The sequence below is a fragment of the Macrobrachium rosenbergii genome, chromosome 58 (genome assembly GCF_040412425.1).
Source record: "Macrobrachium rosenbergii isolate ZJJX-2024 chromosome 58, ASM4041242v1, whole genome shotgun sequence".
In the NCBI taxonomy this organism is placed as follows: Eukaryota; Metazoa; Arthropoda; class Malacostraca; order Decapoda; family Palaemonidae; genus Macrobrachium; species Macrobrachium rosenbergii.
In genome coordinates this window covers 2174352-2190921 of record NC_089798.1, presented here as the reverse complement: position 1 = coordinate 2190921, position 16570 = coordinate 2174352, and the positions used below count along the sequence as shown (strand labels likewise).

The 16570-nt window shown below is 34.5% G+C and overlaps 1 protein-coding gene across 2 annotated transcripts in view; it reads left to right on the top strand.

Moving 5' to 3' along the window:
- LOC136837198 (putative neural-cadherin 2) overlaps positions 1 to 16570 on the top strand; it is a 1292835-nt gene that overhangs the window by 423085 nt on the left and 853180 nt on the right. The gene's annotated exons all lie outside the window — the stretch shown is intronic.

Here is a 16570-nt window from a genome sequence, read left to right as displayed (position 1 = left end):
TCACATGATGGGGATCAGGACAGTTGGTGCACTTTGGCATAGAGAGTTACCTTTGTTGAACTTCCCCAACCCACCTCGGTCTTTTGCCTTTGGTAAAAATGGGTTGTACTAGTTTATCCTTTACAGTGGTTCTGGTGTTCTTGATAATGCCGACAATGGTGTAAGGGTCAACTCAAGCACAGGATGCCCTGAATACAAGTGACGCCAGTGACGAACCAGCATGTGATAACGAGGGTGCACTATGATTGAATAGCCAACCTTGCTGGGTAAAACAAGGTCCAGCACTGAAACACAAAATACAAAAATGAAATAAATGTGAGAGATGACAAGTCTTTCATGCTGCAGTTTTACAATTCAATACACGTTTGATTTGGCAGTGCAGCAGGGTATATTGAAAAACAGCTATGAAAGTACATGACAATTCAACATATATACTTAGATGGATACCATTTGGGTTACTGATGAGGTAATAAGTCACAAAAGTATTTATAATTCAAAAGAAATCCATTATTCTTGTTCTTACAATGAAATGTGTAACCATTACTAAGCTGGATCTTTTAGGTGCTGATAGTACTCGTATATTAGGTCAGATGAGATGGTGGCAAATAAATGTCTGATACTGAACAATTAAAGAAAGGTAACGTATAAATTATCATAGGTGGGCAGTATAATAAGAATGTTGTTCAACTATGAGATACATTGAAAAAAAAAAATATATGAGCACGTAAACATTTGTATACTCTGTTTCTGAAAGGGATATTCAGGCAAAATTTGGTGCACAGAATATGTGGTAACAAACATAAAGATACATGACATGAAATTCTTTGAAGGTAATCACTGATGTACTAAATACCAAAGCAGTAGAACAAACAAGAAGATATATATAAATTGACTTAAAATATGGAAATGGTGTGCAGATAAACATAGACATATACAACAACAAAATCATCCAAAACAAAAATTATACTTTCTCCTTGAAAGGCTTATTGTAAGTGTATACATTTATCACTTGAATGTTTTTATATGTATAATTTTCACTGCTTGGTTGTTGGCCACATTGAGGATTTTTATGTGATCATTGTTATATTATCAAGAGTATTGATTCACATTCTGTTCACTGAATTACTTCATTAAAAAATATGTGTTTAGCACTTACTGAAACAATCAAATTCATGTCTGTTTCTTACTACTAGGTTGTTAACTGCAAAGATCATCCTTTGTCATAGGCTTACTGTAATCAGCACCCAGATTTGTTGTCAAACCTGGGGAAGGTAATGGCGGTGAGGCACCATCGTCCTCCAGGGTAGACCATATTAAATCTGTCCACAGATACCAAGCCCATAGCGATGTTTGAGTATTTTGAAGGTTTTCGGCTTTTCTATAGTAGGGTTACAGGAGGCTTGTGGACGTTGTTTCTGATGAATACAAACTGGCAAGTGCTTATTTGATTTGCAATTAATGGTTTCTTAGAATCGTTGCATGTTTGAACATATGGTGAGGATCTTCTGACAAAATAAATGCTCATATCCTTTACAAGTCTTCATTTAGGAGACTCACATTGCTGGCTGGGAAGAACTTACCAAAAGTACAGATGGGTTTGCCGCACAACATTTCCGGGGGATGGGCATATACTTGTTCCTTTCTGGGTGCCTTCTGTTTGAGGTCATTGCACTTAGTGATTTGAGCCAACACGAGTGATTGGTAGTTTTGCCATTGGTGGTAAGGTTATACGCTATGTGTGGATATCCTGGAAGTCTGTTATAAGGGGTGTACATTCATGGGTCCTACCAATGAGTTGAGCAGCTGCTTATGGCCTGTGGAGAGGAAGTTTTTCCAAGGATGCCAGGTGCAGCTGAGGGTCTGGTAGGTGTCAGAAATTGTCCTTCAGTGTGGATATTAGTGATCTGAACTTTTCCATATCCACCAGCAACCTCCTTCCAGAAGAGTGATTAGTGACATGTGTAGCAGGCATCTGTGGAGTTCTGAGGGCTACTGCTATTCCTTGGGCAACTTCCAAATCTTTACTCCAGTTGCATCAGGGGCACAGTTACTGGCTGTCTTCCCAGATTTATACTATAAAGAAGGAGATGTCCCTTCTGTCAGGCTTTGCATATTTTCCTTTGCATGCTGTTGGCTTCCCTGATTTCTTAGATGGCATGGTTGGCATGTACTGAGGCCTTTGAAGGACTCCAGCAACCCCTCCAACTTTCTCAGTAGGTCTGCTGTGGCCAAACTTTTGGTGCTGGAAAGGGCAGTCTGGATTTGGTAGACAGACAGCACAGCCAAATCTCCCTGGTGATTGTCAGCTTTCTGTGGCTTGCAGTTTGTGTTGAGCTCTGGTAATGAGGGACTCCAGCTTGTCCAGGATTCCATCACTGATGTATCCCTTGATGGCATGTTGAGGAGACTGAAGGCTCATCTAGCATGGATGGGCAGTGAAAAGGTGACATCTGTGATCAGAAACTGATGGAGTTCTTCATAGGTGGTACTCTCCCCTATGTATCCAACCAGTGTGCAATGCAGGTAAACAATGTCTAGGATCGCCTTAAAGATATATTGTGCCTTTTTCATCTAGCCTGAGACGTTTTGGTGGTTGAACTGTATCCCACTCTCTGGAAGCAGACAGATGGCTCACTCATCAAGAAGGGAAGAAGATGCAAACTTACCAGGTTTGAGTTTGCACTTTCATGAGATGACATCATGAGTAAGTTGTATCCCTTGTTTCTGTGCAGTGGACTTTCGTCTGTTTGGTTAATTAGTCACCAGGGTTTTGTTCAAGAACAGAATTTTTATCTACCATGTTATACAAAGTTAGTCTGAGCCAGTAGTGGCTTTGTTCTGATATAATGATTGTATTTACTCAGGTGGTATAATAACAGAGGCATGCATCATCTGAGAGGTATAATGATTGTATTTACTCAGGTGGTATAATAACAGAGGCATGCATCATCTGAGAGGTTTTAATAGAAAGTAAGCCAGAGATAAGTGCCATTTATGGCAAGATTTGAGACATTGATAAAGGAAAATTTTTTGCCACCTTTAAAGTCTTGTCCCCAACCAAGAGGGTTTCGAACTCAGGGTTATTTACCAATAAAACAATAAAGGCCAGAGCTCTGCAGATGCTTCCAGTGTCCGGTCTGCATTCCATTGCCATACCTTGGTTTGCCTGAAGAGTCAGCAGCTAATCATGGAGCACCCTCACTACCATAAGCTTGTGAATCATGGGTATCACTGGTATCATGTGGTTCAGGTCTCCAACAGTACTGAGGGCAAGGATCTTTGTGCCCCTCGTTGGAAGTGAATTGAAGAAAATAGTAAGAAAATATTAAGTAATAACAAAAAGTTGGTTAACAATTAACATCCAACACGAGGCAGAAAGATCCTTGCCCTTATGTAGGAGACAGCCCTTCAACCACATGGGACAAGACCGCGAACACGTGGATAGGAACACATGATAAATATATAGGAATTGAACATATGTGTGATTAATATATATTCATGTATAATCTGTACATTATTTTCATTGTACAACACTTAATTTTTGTCAATATTTCACCACAATCTCTTGTAAATATTTAATCTAAGTCTTTAGTTGTCTGTATTACCTTTCCATCCTCATGACGGCATAAAACGCATTTGTTTCCACTTTTGTATTAGTACGCTTGATAACGTCAGTACGTATAGGTTGACGAAAACAGCTGCCGTGTGTATAATCACTGAAGTAAGTGGAAGAACCCCATTACCTGAACGTCTCTATCAGTAATCTAAAAAATGGAGTGAAGAAAATAGTAAGAAAATATGAAGCAATAACGAAAAAGCTGGTTAACAGTGAATGTTATAGTGAAAAATGGTGCAAAAAAAAATATATATATATGTATATGTATATATATATAAATATGTATATATATATATATATATATATATATATATATATATATATATATATATATATATATATATATATTTATATATATATATATATATATATATATATATATATATATATATATATATATATATATATATATATATACACTTATAATAAATACACACACACACACACACACACACATATATATATATATATATATATATATATATATATATATATATATATATATATGTGTGTGTGTGTGTGTGTGTGTGTGTGTGTGTGTGTGTGTGTTTGCAATTACTAATTAGAGAGCTAGCCTGCCCTACCAGTTATTCCATTATCCTGTACAAAATAATATTTTTCATTATTGTTTCTGTGGGAAAAGCATTCCTTTGGACAGGCATTGGCTACCTCAAAGCTTACAGCATAAAATAAGTAACAGTTTAGTTAAAAGCGAAAATATTGTCTTTTTTTATGGGCACACTCTTCAATATTAAAGAGTTCATATATTGCTCCTGTTATTTTTTGGGTAAATTCTCAAATATTCCTTTATGCTTGTATTATATGTTATTGCTTCTTTCTGGTGATAATTAACCTAACACTGGTCCACAGAACTGATCATGGGAATGCTCTGTTTTGTATGGTAATTTCTGTGGATTATATAAGAATAAAAAGCGACTTGGATGTTACTGCTGTCAGTTTCGATGTCCTCTTTTGGTCCAAAACTCCTGTCTGATTTGCAAAACATTTACGGAAGTGTTAATTCCAACGTTTAATAAGCCCATTTTACTCCAGCATAATACCATTCCAAGAGTCTGTAAATGGCTGTATTAGAGAGGGTTTCTCCAAATCTCATTGCCTCTGTATGAGGGTGGACGCCATTAAACACAAGTGGTTAAAACTTGTGGTATATTAATGAATCTTTGTTTGCTAGGTATAGGAACCCAGACTTGGATGGGACTATGTATAGCTGCTTGCTTACCAAAATGGCAGCAGTTCAGGAAACTTTTTTTTTTTTTTTTTTTTTTTTTTTTTTTAGTGATTGCAGTGTTCATCACACCGAATGACTGCGCTCCGTTACTGCCACAAATAACCACGGCATAGTTGCTTCACATTTATCCACTACCTCTGGTTGTGAGCAGTTAATAAATGAACCCATACCCCAATCTGTCAGTTATCTTGACTTTGGTTTCATAGATGTTACAGGGTGTGTATCTTGTGGAGTAAGTATGCCCATGGGTTCATCTGATCATAGTTTAATTAAGCTCAATTTGGAGATGGATCAGGCTGTTCCTGATATAAGCTTTTCAAGAAAGGTATACTTGAAATCCCAGGCCAATTGGGAAAGTATTCTCTGTGAACTTGTGGAACTCAGTTGAAGTATTTGTATAAATCCGAATATTATTCAGTGTTTGCATGATAGTTTTTACATTATCTTGGAATAATTCCTTCTAAAATCCTCAATTTTCGTCTTAAAGATAAAGATAAGTCATTTGCATGTAAGTTTGCCTACCGTGAATAAGAGAAGCTTATCATTTTTTGGGCATAATTTTATTGAACTTAGAAATCAAGCTTAGGTTGTATATGACAGAGCTTAGAGGTGATAATGAGGGTGTGATGGAGACCTTACTCTCCAGTGGTGAAGATCATAAGTGGTAGTCTATGCTTAGTTTATCACTATTTGGAGTTGATTCTAGCGTGCCTCCCCTTGTAAGAACTAATGGAACTGATGTTTATTCCCCTAAACAACAGTCTGGTGAGTCCTTAGTGTTACCTCAGTCAAACTTTTCAGAGAGTAAGATCAAGACTTTGCTTCTGGAGCTTAGGAGTTAAGGTAGCATGAACCCTAATGGAATCATTCCCTTCTTTTAAGACAATACTTCTGATTTCATTTCTCCTATGGTTGCTACTATTTTCCGAAAGTAAGTTGGACTTGCAAGTTTTCCCTCTGTTAGCTGGTTTACCTAAGGGACTAAGTCCATTTTCATGCCCCTCAGAATAAAGGCTGACTTCAATTATCCCTGTTTTATCTCTAAACTTCTTTGTAAGTTTGTTGTACAGTAGATAATGACCTGCTACCAGCATTGCAGTTTGGCTTTTGTAAAGCCCTTAGTGCTTGTGATACCCTTGCGTCAAATATCTACCATCTTGCAGAGTGCTCTTGATGGGGATGCAGAGACTCTCATGACTGGTTTAGATTTCATGGCGGTTTTTTGTCAAGTGAGCCTAAAGCACTTATCTGCAAGCTACGATTATAGGCAATTGGTCGATCTTTATTAACATTTTAAATGAATTTTTTGAAGCCAGATCCAGAAGGCTTTGTCTGGATGGCCAGTTAAGTAGCTTTATCAATGTCATTTCAGTAGTTTCTTATGGGATTCTCTTGGCTTTTGCTGTTTATTATCTATATTGGTGACATGTGGCAAGGTCTGGAGAACAAATCGTTTGCGTATGCCGATAATGCCACACTTCCAGCTGCTGTTCCTTAACCGTGCCTTAGGCCTGTTTTTGAAGAATTTTTCAATAGTGATCTGCCAATATTCACGAGTCGATTAGGCACTGGGGCATGAAGCTTAACCCTTCTAAAGTAAAATAAGTGTGAAGGTCTCTCCAGAACACTTTTGCCTTTGAATCCTTTTTTACATATAAATAGTATAGCTTTCAATGCCAGTGACTCTTTTAAGAATTTAGTTGTAACATTTGGCAAGGAATTTGATTTTGAGAAGATTAGGCACGATATTGCTTCTGTTTTTCGAAATGTGGGTATTTGGTGGAAATTTTTCGAATGTTTCATGAACAAGCCATTATATTTAAGTGTGTTAACTCTCTTCTACTTCCTTGTTTGGAGTATTGTTCTCCAGCACGATCTTCGAGTGGCGACTTTCATATCAAACTTTTGTGCAGTTATTTCATCAGTCAAGTTCATTATGGTAACTCTTTATGTTGACCTGTGGGGCAATTTCAATTAATTTCTTTCATAATTAAATGCATTAGTAATTAAATGCATTAGTAATTAAATGCATTAGTGACCAGCATCAAAGTTCAAGTTGAACGTGAAACAAAACAAAATTCCTTTTCTTGATGTTTTAATAATTAGAGACATGAGAGAATACAAATTTACCGTATACAGAAAGCCAACTTTTTCACTTTTATACACACTAATTTAATTATCATGGCATTTCTATGAAGATTGGCATAGCCAGCAATTTATTCTTAAGCGCTTTAGGGTTTTGCTCTCCGGATTTCCTGGAAAAAGTAATTGAACTAGTCCGTAAGCAGCTGTCATCTTTAAAGTATCCTGACCATATGACTGAGAAAGTGATCCATAAAGCTAACATAATCTTCTACCGTTCGTCTCAAAAAAAGACTAAAGAGACGCCCAACAATAAAATCAAAATCCCACACCTTGCCAGGATTAAGACATTGACACAGACACTTGGAAACTCAACCCTTTCGTTTTCACCTACCCAAATACCTTAGCCAAATCCCTGATTAATGTCCAACAAAAGCCAGTCTCCAAAGACACAAGAGCATACAGAATCCCTTGCCTCGACTGTGACCAATCCTACATCGGTTTTACAGGTAAATCACGTCCCCATAGATTAATACAACATAAACGTTCAGTTAGGTATGCCAAGAGAGCTCAGCCATTTTTAACCACATAAATAACCAAAATCACAGAAAATAACTGGAATTTGTCACATATAATCGACAGCAGCAATTGTCAGTTCAAAAGCCACGTGGTAGAATCAGCATTGATTAAACAGAGAAATACAATGAAACTCTCAAAAGGAGCTTGGGACTCGGTTATTATAGATAATATCTTCCTCCAACCATTTATTAAAAAGATTAGGGAGAAATTGTGAACTGTAGTCATGTAATGGCTCACCTCCGGCTTTCTTGGTATAAATACCACTTTTCTGTAACTCTCATTTCATTCATTAACTGCCTGTAGAGGGAGACAGTTGATCTCTGAAATATATAGCATTAACTTTCTACCTTTTGGCATCTTTAGGCTGTTTTTTATTATTAATATATATATATTTATTATATATATATATATATATATATATATATATATATATATATATATATATATATATATATATATATATATATATATATATATATATATCTATATCTACATCTATAGATAGATAGATATATACATATATATATATGTATATATATATATATATATATATATATATATATATATATATATATATATATATATATATATATATATATATATATATATATATATATATATATATATATATATATATATATATATATACATATATATATATATATATATATATATATATATATATATATATATATATATATATATATATATATATATATATATATATATATATATATATATAGTCGTGCACATTTATTTATTTTCATAACTTAAGAGTTTGTTATTTCTTAAGAGTTTGTTATTTCGAAGGGAATTAATTAAATGTAATTACATCTCTCAGAAATGCGTAATGGAGACAAAATGGGCAGCTTCTTACTTTAATGATGAAAGTTAACTACATACACAAGTACAATTACTGTTACAGTTACTGTCTTGAAACCACTCTTGCTAGTCAAAGTTCAGTTCAAGTCTGGTTAGTAGCCTGCGGTCAGAGTCTGGTTGGGACCACGAAAGCAAGGGAAGAACTTGTTTGGGTGACTAGGGACTCTAATGCCCTTCTTCTGGCCTCTCTGGAACTCCTGGTTCTTCTTGCTATCTTCCATCTCCTCCCTTGAAGTTCCTCGTTGGAAGATTTTATTTGTAAGGCCTCTCCTCGAACAGCTTGATTGGGAAGGACAGTTGTGAGTGTTGTTAAAATCTCTCCTTAGAGGATTTGATTATAAATGACCTCAGCAAGAGGTGTAAATGACTCCTCCCTAGAATGTTTAATTGGAGAAATGGTGAACTATTTCTCTTTGTCCAGCCCCTTTTCATGGAATTTCCATGTAAACGCCTCCTGTTGAAGATGGGCTTATAGATATGGCTGGAATGTTAACTTCTGACGAGGTGCTAAGTAATCCTTGGTCAGCTGAATCGGGAGGGCACAGGTTCCAGATTTTACAATCGGTTTTATGGCCCTGGGCGCAATATACTCGCTCACTGTTTTGAGTTCATGTAAGATGGTTTCTTGCGGTTAGCTTACTTGACACTTCTAGCCTCGCAATGCATAACAACCAAGGCTTAAATGTTGTTCTCTCTCACTCTCCTCTTTATTCTTTCTCTCTCTGTCTCTCTGTATGCTTTTTTTCTCTCTCTCTTTATTCTTTCTCTCTCTTATGCTTCCCTATTTAAATTTTTTCTTTATATCACTACATATCACTCGGTCCCGCTATCTCACACTGCCCTCATTGTGACAATAAAAATATAGTTTAAATGGATAGTTGTAAGCTCACATACAAAACAAATCACTTATATGATTGCCCATAATGTAAAATACACACATATAAAATACTGAATAAATCATGTTAATGCAATAATGGAAAAATAATAGATCAATAATATATTGCAAAAAATTCATACATTATACAATGAAGTATTATATTGTAAAATGGTTAACTGCAATATTGAATAGATAAAAATCAACAATATATAAAGAAATTGGCAATAATTCATTTCTATAAGAACATTATTCTTCTTCCTTGGCCCTTTTAATTTCCTTTATAATCTTCTCAATATTTGAAATTATTACATATTTGACTAAAATTACAAATACCACAATTACAAGTAAGATTATGATTAAATTGAACAGGGACAAAATTGGTGAAACTTTTTCTTTGTAGTAGAAAAACTCATCTACCGATGGCAACTCATTCAGTTGTTTTAATTCTAATTGAGACAAGTGAAACTCTTTGATATTCTTAGAATAGCTCATGTATGGGATATCCTTTTTAAATTTCATCTCAGTAAGAATATGAGGTTCATAGTACAATTAGTTTGGTATAACTAACTTGTAAGCCTTATCAAAAGCATGGACATTCTTGAATGTAACTTCTCTACTTAGATTATGGCAGTTGATTATGGCTGTTACAGTAACTAGTGAAAACACAAAAATTTACTGTTCTATTAGGATGGAAACAAATCTGTGTTTGGATAAACTCGTACCTAACTCTTTTTCTTGAATTTTGTTGTCAATTATTTCTTGAACACAAGGATAGGCATTAGTAGTTTCGCAAAGGTGATCAAGGTTACAAATGTATTCTTTTTCCCTTAAAATTATACAATCTTTTAACTGGACATCAGTAATAAATGAAATCATTAATCTATGTTCTTCTAATGCAAAATGGATATTGTTGACATTTGAAACGATTACATTTTCTTTTATCAACATGGGGAAAGGAAGTATAGACATCAGTACATCTGCATCTTTCTGATTAAATGGTAACACTAAAATAATCTTATCCTGCACCACCTTTGTGGTTATTAGATTATAGTACATTAGAACATCTTTTACCATAGGGGTATAATGCCCCTCTACCAAATAAAAATTAATTATATCTTCTAATTCTTTAGGAGTGATTTGTGTTGGGCTTAACATTCCCTTATAAGTTAACAAGACTGCGTTTAACATGTCGCTATTTTCTTGTAAGATAATTTCACTCTCCAGTACAAAATTATTAAAAAAATTTGGTTTTCTATCATATTTAGTTCCTTTGTGACATCTTGGTTGCCTTTAGTAATGAATACCTTTAGCTTTTCTATTTCTTGGGCATTGAAGTTTTGAGAAGTTATCACTCTATTTATCACTGTACCTCTTGCTGCTGCCCACTGTTCCAGCTTTTCAGTTCGAGCCTTTTCTTTTTCTACATTAGATTCAGTTGCGACTCCAAATAGTTGATTTAGTGCTGTTCCTATATAAGGTAAGAGGGATCTTTTGGACCTTGTATTGAGGATATTTCCTATGTCATTATCTAATCTTTTCAGCAATGGTAAGGCACTGTTATTATCACTCTTCTGTATTATGGATTTGAGCTCTTTTTGAACATCTTTCAAAGTCATTTCATTGATAAGCACTGAAGATATATCAATACTCACAATTCCTAAATCCTTTATTAATTTCACAGATCCCCTTTTCTCTAGTAGTGCACCCTTTCGGATGACAACTTCGGATGACACGAATTGAAGTATTACGATTATTAATATGAGCCGCATGTTTGTATCTGTAAGAATAAGCCTTATCAGATATTCTGTAGGCTATACATGAGGTATTTTGATTTCTATAAATGAATTTTACATGATATTTCAGCTCAACACTTTACATAAAGTTATCTTTTTCTTAACTCATATCTTTTGTTTATTTGTTCTTCCTTAATCTCCTTCAATACTACTTCTAACTTTTTAGTGGACTAAGCGTCTGCTTTTATTACCTTAACATGATTCCAATGAACTACCCTTTCCTTTAGATCATTCTCGTTAATAATTCTAAGGTTATTTAATTTTAACACTTCTAATACTCTATAAGGACCATGAAATTTAGGAGAAACCTTTACATTAGGACCTTCTGGAATATGATTTTGAACATGTACCTGAGCACCTACTACAATGTCTGGTTTAGTCGTATTTTTATCATAGTACTTGGCATTAATTTTCTGACATTCATTAAGTCTAGTCCTCGTTTGTTTGATCGTTTCATAAGTACGTCTAGTTTTCCATGCAATATAATTATCATAATTATAAGTATGTCGGGGTGGTGGTGTATCATCTAGCAAGGTATCAGGTAATCTTTTCTGATATCCATACAATATGTAGTGTGGTGATTCTCCTATTGTCTCATTTACAGTATTGTTTATAGTAAACTGTACGTCTTCCAAAGCTAAATCCCAGTCTTCTGTATTAGGTTTAACTAAAGTTTTCAGAATATCCTTTATTTTACGATTTGTTCTTTCTACTGCTCCATTTGAACTTGGTTTATATGCTGTTATTTGACATTATTTATCTCGTAAAATTGACATAATTTTCTTAAAAGCTCACTAGAAAATTCAGCCGCATTATCAGAAAGAAGAACTTGCGGACATGAATGTCACGTGATAATTCTAGATTTAAGAGCTTCTGCTACTATAATTGCATCGATATTTCTTACTGGTACAATTTCTAAATATTTGGTTAGATAGCCTAGAAAGACTAGTATCTGTTTATTCCCTCTAATAGCGGTAGGAAATGGACCTAAAAAATCCATGGAAACGACCTGGAACGGATTTAAGGCTGGTGGGTATTTTTCAAGTGGAGCCTTTGGATTTACATTACCCTTATTTCTATTACAAACTACACAGTTTTGTACAAAGTTCTTGGCATCTTCACTACAATGGCCAAAAATAATTTCTGGTTATGATTCTGCTTGTCTTTTTAATTCCTGGATGTCCTGCTAACTTAAATGAGTGGGTTAGTTCTAAAATTTCTCTAATTAGTGTTTTTGGGATGTATAGACGAGAATAACTATTCTTCTCTGTTAGCCTTTTATACAACAAACCTTTTATCAATACAAAATCAGGTTTTAAAAACTCGTCTGTCATTAACTGTCCTATTATCTGTCTGATTTCTGCATCATTTCCTTGTTGTATTTGTACTCTTTCTAAGTCTAAGTCTGCTACTTGACAGCTAAGTCAAAAGATATTAGTGGTAATGCCTTTATCTGTTTTTTCTTGGGATCTGGATAATGCATCTGCTAGTGTATTAAATTTCCCTGGGATATATCTGAATTCTGGAGCAAATTCTAACACACTAATGAACCATCTATTGAACTTCATGTTATTTGTAAAAGTTCTCTTTTTAAACAAATCACAAATGGGTTTATGATCAGTAAGTGCATTGACTCTATGCCCTAGAAGTATGTGCCTAAATTTCTTTAATCCCCAGTATAATGCTAAACATTCCCTTTCTGTAGTACTATAATTTCTCTCTGCTGCGTTTAAGATCCTACTGGAATAATATACTGCCCTCATTCTAGTTTTGTCCTTTTGTAGTAATACAGCTCCTAGCCCTGTACTTGAGGCATCACAGACTAAGTAGAAGTCTTTGGAGAAATCTGGGTAGACTAATACAGGATTCCTTGTCATTTTACTCTTTAGCACTTGGAAGGCTGTCTGTTGCTCTTTATTCCATTCATATTTGACATCCTTCTTCTTTAATTCTGTTAATGGTTTGGCTATTGTAGCAAAACCTTTAATAAAAGGTCTATAGTAACCTACCATTCCTAGGAATCGTCTCAATGCTTTCAAATTTGTGGGAGCTGGATATTCAACTATTGCCTTTATCTTGCCTGCTTGCATGCGTAATCCATCTTCACTAATTACATGACCTAAATATTCCAAAGATTTCATTAATAATTGACATTTCTTTAATTTGATTTTTAGTCTTGCTATTCTTAATCTTTCTAGGACTATTTCTAAAGTTTTGAGGTGACTTTCTAAATCTTTACTAAAAATGATAACGTCATCTAGGTAAACTGCAACATTTTCTATATTTCCAAGAATTTGTAACATTAATCTAACAAAAGTTAAAGGAGCCGAAGTGAGTCCAAATGGCATAACCTCAAATTGTAAGTGTTCTTTATGTACGCTGAAGGCTGTGTATGGTTTCGACACTTCGTCTAAAGGTACTTGCCAATATCCACTCAGCAAATCTAAGGATGAAAATATTTTTGCACCTCCTAATTGAGCTAACATATCTTGAATTACTGGCATTGGCATTCTATCTGGGATGGTGTTTGAATTTAACTTTCTATAATCTATCATAAGTCTCCAATTTCCATCTTTCTTTGGAAGAAGTAGCAATGGAGAATTATATGGAGATTTGGAAGGAATGACTACCCCATCTTTCTTCATTTCTTCTATCAAATTATCAACTATGGTAATCTGTAATTAGGAATAAAGAATGGTTTTGCTCCAACATCTAACAAAATTCTATGTTGTAGGACATTTCTTCTGCCTAATTTATCTCCTTCTATAGCTATTACATCTCTGTATTTTTCTAATACCTGAATTAATTTATTCTTATTTTCTGGGAAATATGTTTTATTCATCTCTTTGCTTAATTCAGACTTTTGACCAGTTATAGAGAAAAATGCACTTTCTTCCAGTGTTAGTAAAGGGTTGTTAACAGGTATTCCTTTGCAAAAGACAGTGCCTGCATATAGTGTTAGTTTGTTATCTGAGTAGTTTTGGACATAAACTTCATAAGTATTACCCTTCATGTGGACCAGTGAATTATCCATTCTGACAAAGTCTGGTATTCTTCTTTTAATAGCAGAACGTTTTTAACTTCTGTTTCTTCGTTTCCCCTTAAACGTATTTTTGTTAAACACTTTGGATGCATAATTACTTGTCTATTAAGTATGAACTGTACTTTATTATCATCAGCAGTGCTTACGCAACATATTTCTTCAACTTCTATATCTGCAATGTAACAATGTTCTGTTTATTCACTAGATTTTCAGTTATTGCTATTACATTGTTTATATCTACTTTATTTATTTTATTTAATAACAATACTTCATTTAATAATTTCCCTTCATTATTACAACTTATTACTACATTGCTATAGCTATCGGTATTTATCTCTGTATATTAATCAGTATAGGCGCCTTGTTTTACGTTATATTCAGAATCTCGGTGATAACCATTATTTATATCTGGGTCATTTCTTTCTTCGGAGTATATAATTTCTTGACGTGCACATCTTCTTGATTCTCTAGTCTGCAATTGTGGGAATTCCTCTTTTCTATCCTTTTCCATTTTATCTTGATTATTCTCTTGATGGTAATTTATTTTATGTATGTCTTTCTCGCTTGCCGAAGCCGTCTCAGACAAATTGATCGGATTAGGGTGAAACTTTTCTTCTTCAAGAGTAAAGCATACGCTCCTTTGATTATCCTGTTTCAGGCTAATCCTTCCCTCTCTGCAGTCCAGGATGATTCTACATCTCTTCATTAGATTAAATGAGAACAATACTTGTGCGGGGAAAAATCTGTCTTCTAGAACTAGAAAACTTTCAGCAGATTTATGTGACGAAATGTCTATTTCTAAGTTCACATTTCTTAAACTTTTAATCTGTTTACCCGCTACTCCTCTTATTATTTTGATTTGACCCTGAATTAGCGTTTCTTCAACGAGTATGTATCTGATTAAAGTGTGTTTATCTATTACGTTTACAGTAGTACCTGAATGCATGAGTACATTACATATCTTTCCATTTATGGGAACTTTAATGATAGGTAAATACTTTCTGGTTATTTCTTTTTTCATGGAAAATACTACTTCTTTACTCTGCAAATAGGAAAATGCGGATGAACCTTCACTCCCCTTTTTTGCTAATTCTTGTTTTTATATTTTCTTCTTGAAGGGACTTCCTTGCTGTCTTATGTGTAGGGATAAATTGTCATTGACTTGTAGACTTATTAGACGTTGAGCGATTGCTGCTTAATTCAACTACTTTATTTCCTTCTGTGTTCCCGAACCAGCAATTCCTGGTTAAATGTCCTACTTTCTTGTAAATCATGCAGATCCTAGGCCTTCTGCACTCGTTTGTAGAATGAGGTATACCCGCAGTTTTCACAGGCTGTCTTTGGTCTCGCTCCTTGAGCGAAATAGTTCACTTAGGTTGAATTATTTGTGTTTGAGTGTTGACCATATTTATAAGGTTTGGGAGGACCACTCTTTGTTTGATTATGTCTTCCATTCTGGTTTGGATTCCATTTTCTTCTAGTATTTTGGGCATATTTTCCTTGAAAGGTAGTTGGTCTATTCCCTACTTGTCTGGAATTACCATAGATCTTATTATTCATTTTAAAAGTAGGACTATTTTTTCTGCCTTTCCTTTCATTTTGTGCTTCTGTTGTTCCTACAAATTCCTTGTAGAGATTTATCTCTTTCTTTTGTATTTCTTCTCTCACCGTTTTCAATGTTTGAAGGCTGTCTTGCTTTGGATCAATTTTTAATTTCCTGAAAGCCTTCTTTTCCTCTTCTCCAGGGGCATTAGCCTATATATTGTTCCAAATGACAAGTAATTCAAAATATGTCTTAGATCAACTAAATTATTGTCATTATCACCAAACTGTGTCTTATCTCCTATGATGATGCCTGTTTTCTTTAAGTCTTCTGTTATTTTATCTATTGCATTCTCAACAGTAGCGTACAGATTAGCTATTGTTTCATATTGTGGGTTAAGGAATCTGGTTACGTTATATAAACTGTCAGTCTTATTTACTGGTTCCCAGAGTGATAAACAAATTTCTTTGAATTCCGCATAGTTATTAATTTGCTAAAACTCGTGGAATTCAGAGTTTTGTGGGCGTCACCATGTTCTGAACTTACGAGAATCAAGGCTTCATTTATTTTAGCTCTTTCATCAGTTATTCCCCCTGAAGATATGCGACTATCTGCATCTGAGAGCCAATGATATACAGTATAAGATTCAAGTCGACTTTTGCCAGGATTTGAATCATCCACCTGCCCACAGAAGCACGTGGCTGTCGTTATTACAGCTGCTTGATTCATATTGTTATATTGGAAGGTGCGAGTATTATTAGTATTGTTACTATTATTATTACTGTTAGCATTATCAGAATTATTAACACTATTTTGGCTCTGGTTAGTTGTGTTATTATTGTTAGTATTTCTTTGCACTAAAGTTGAGTGGGAAATTAGTCTTGGAATTCAGCTACATCTGAGTGT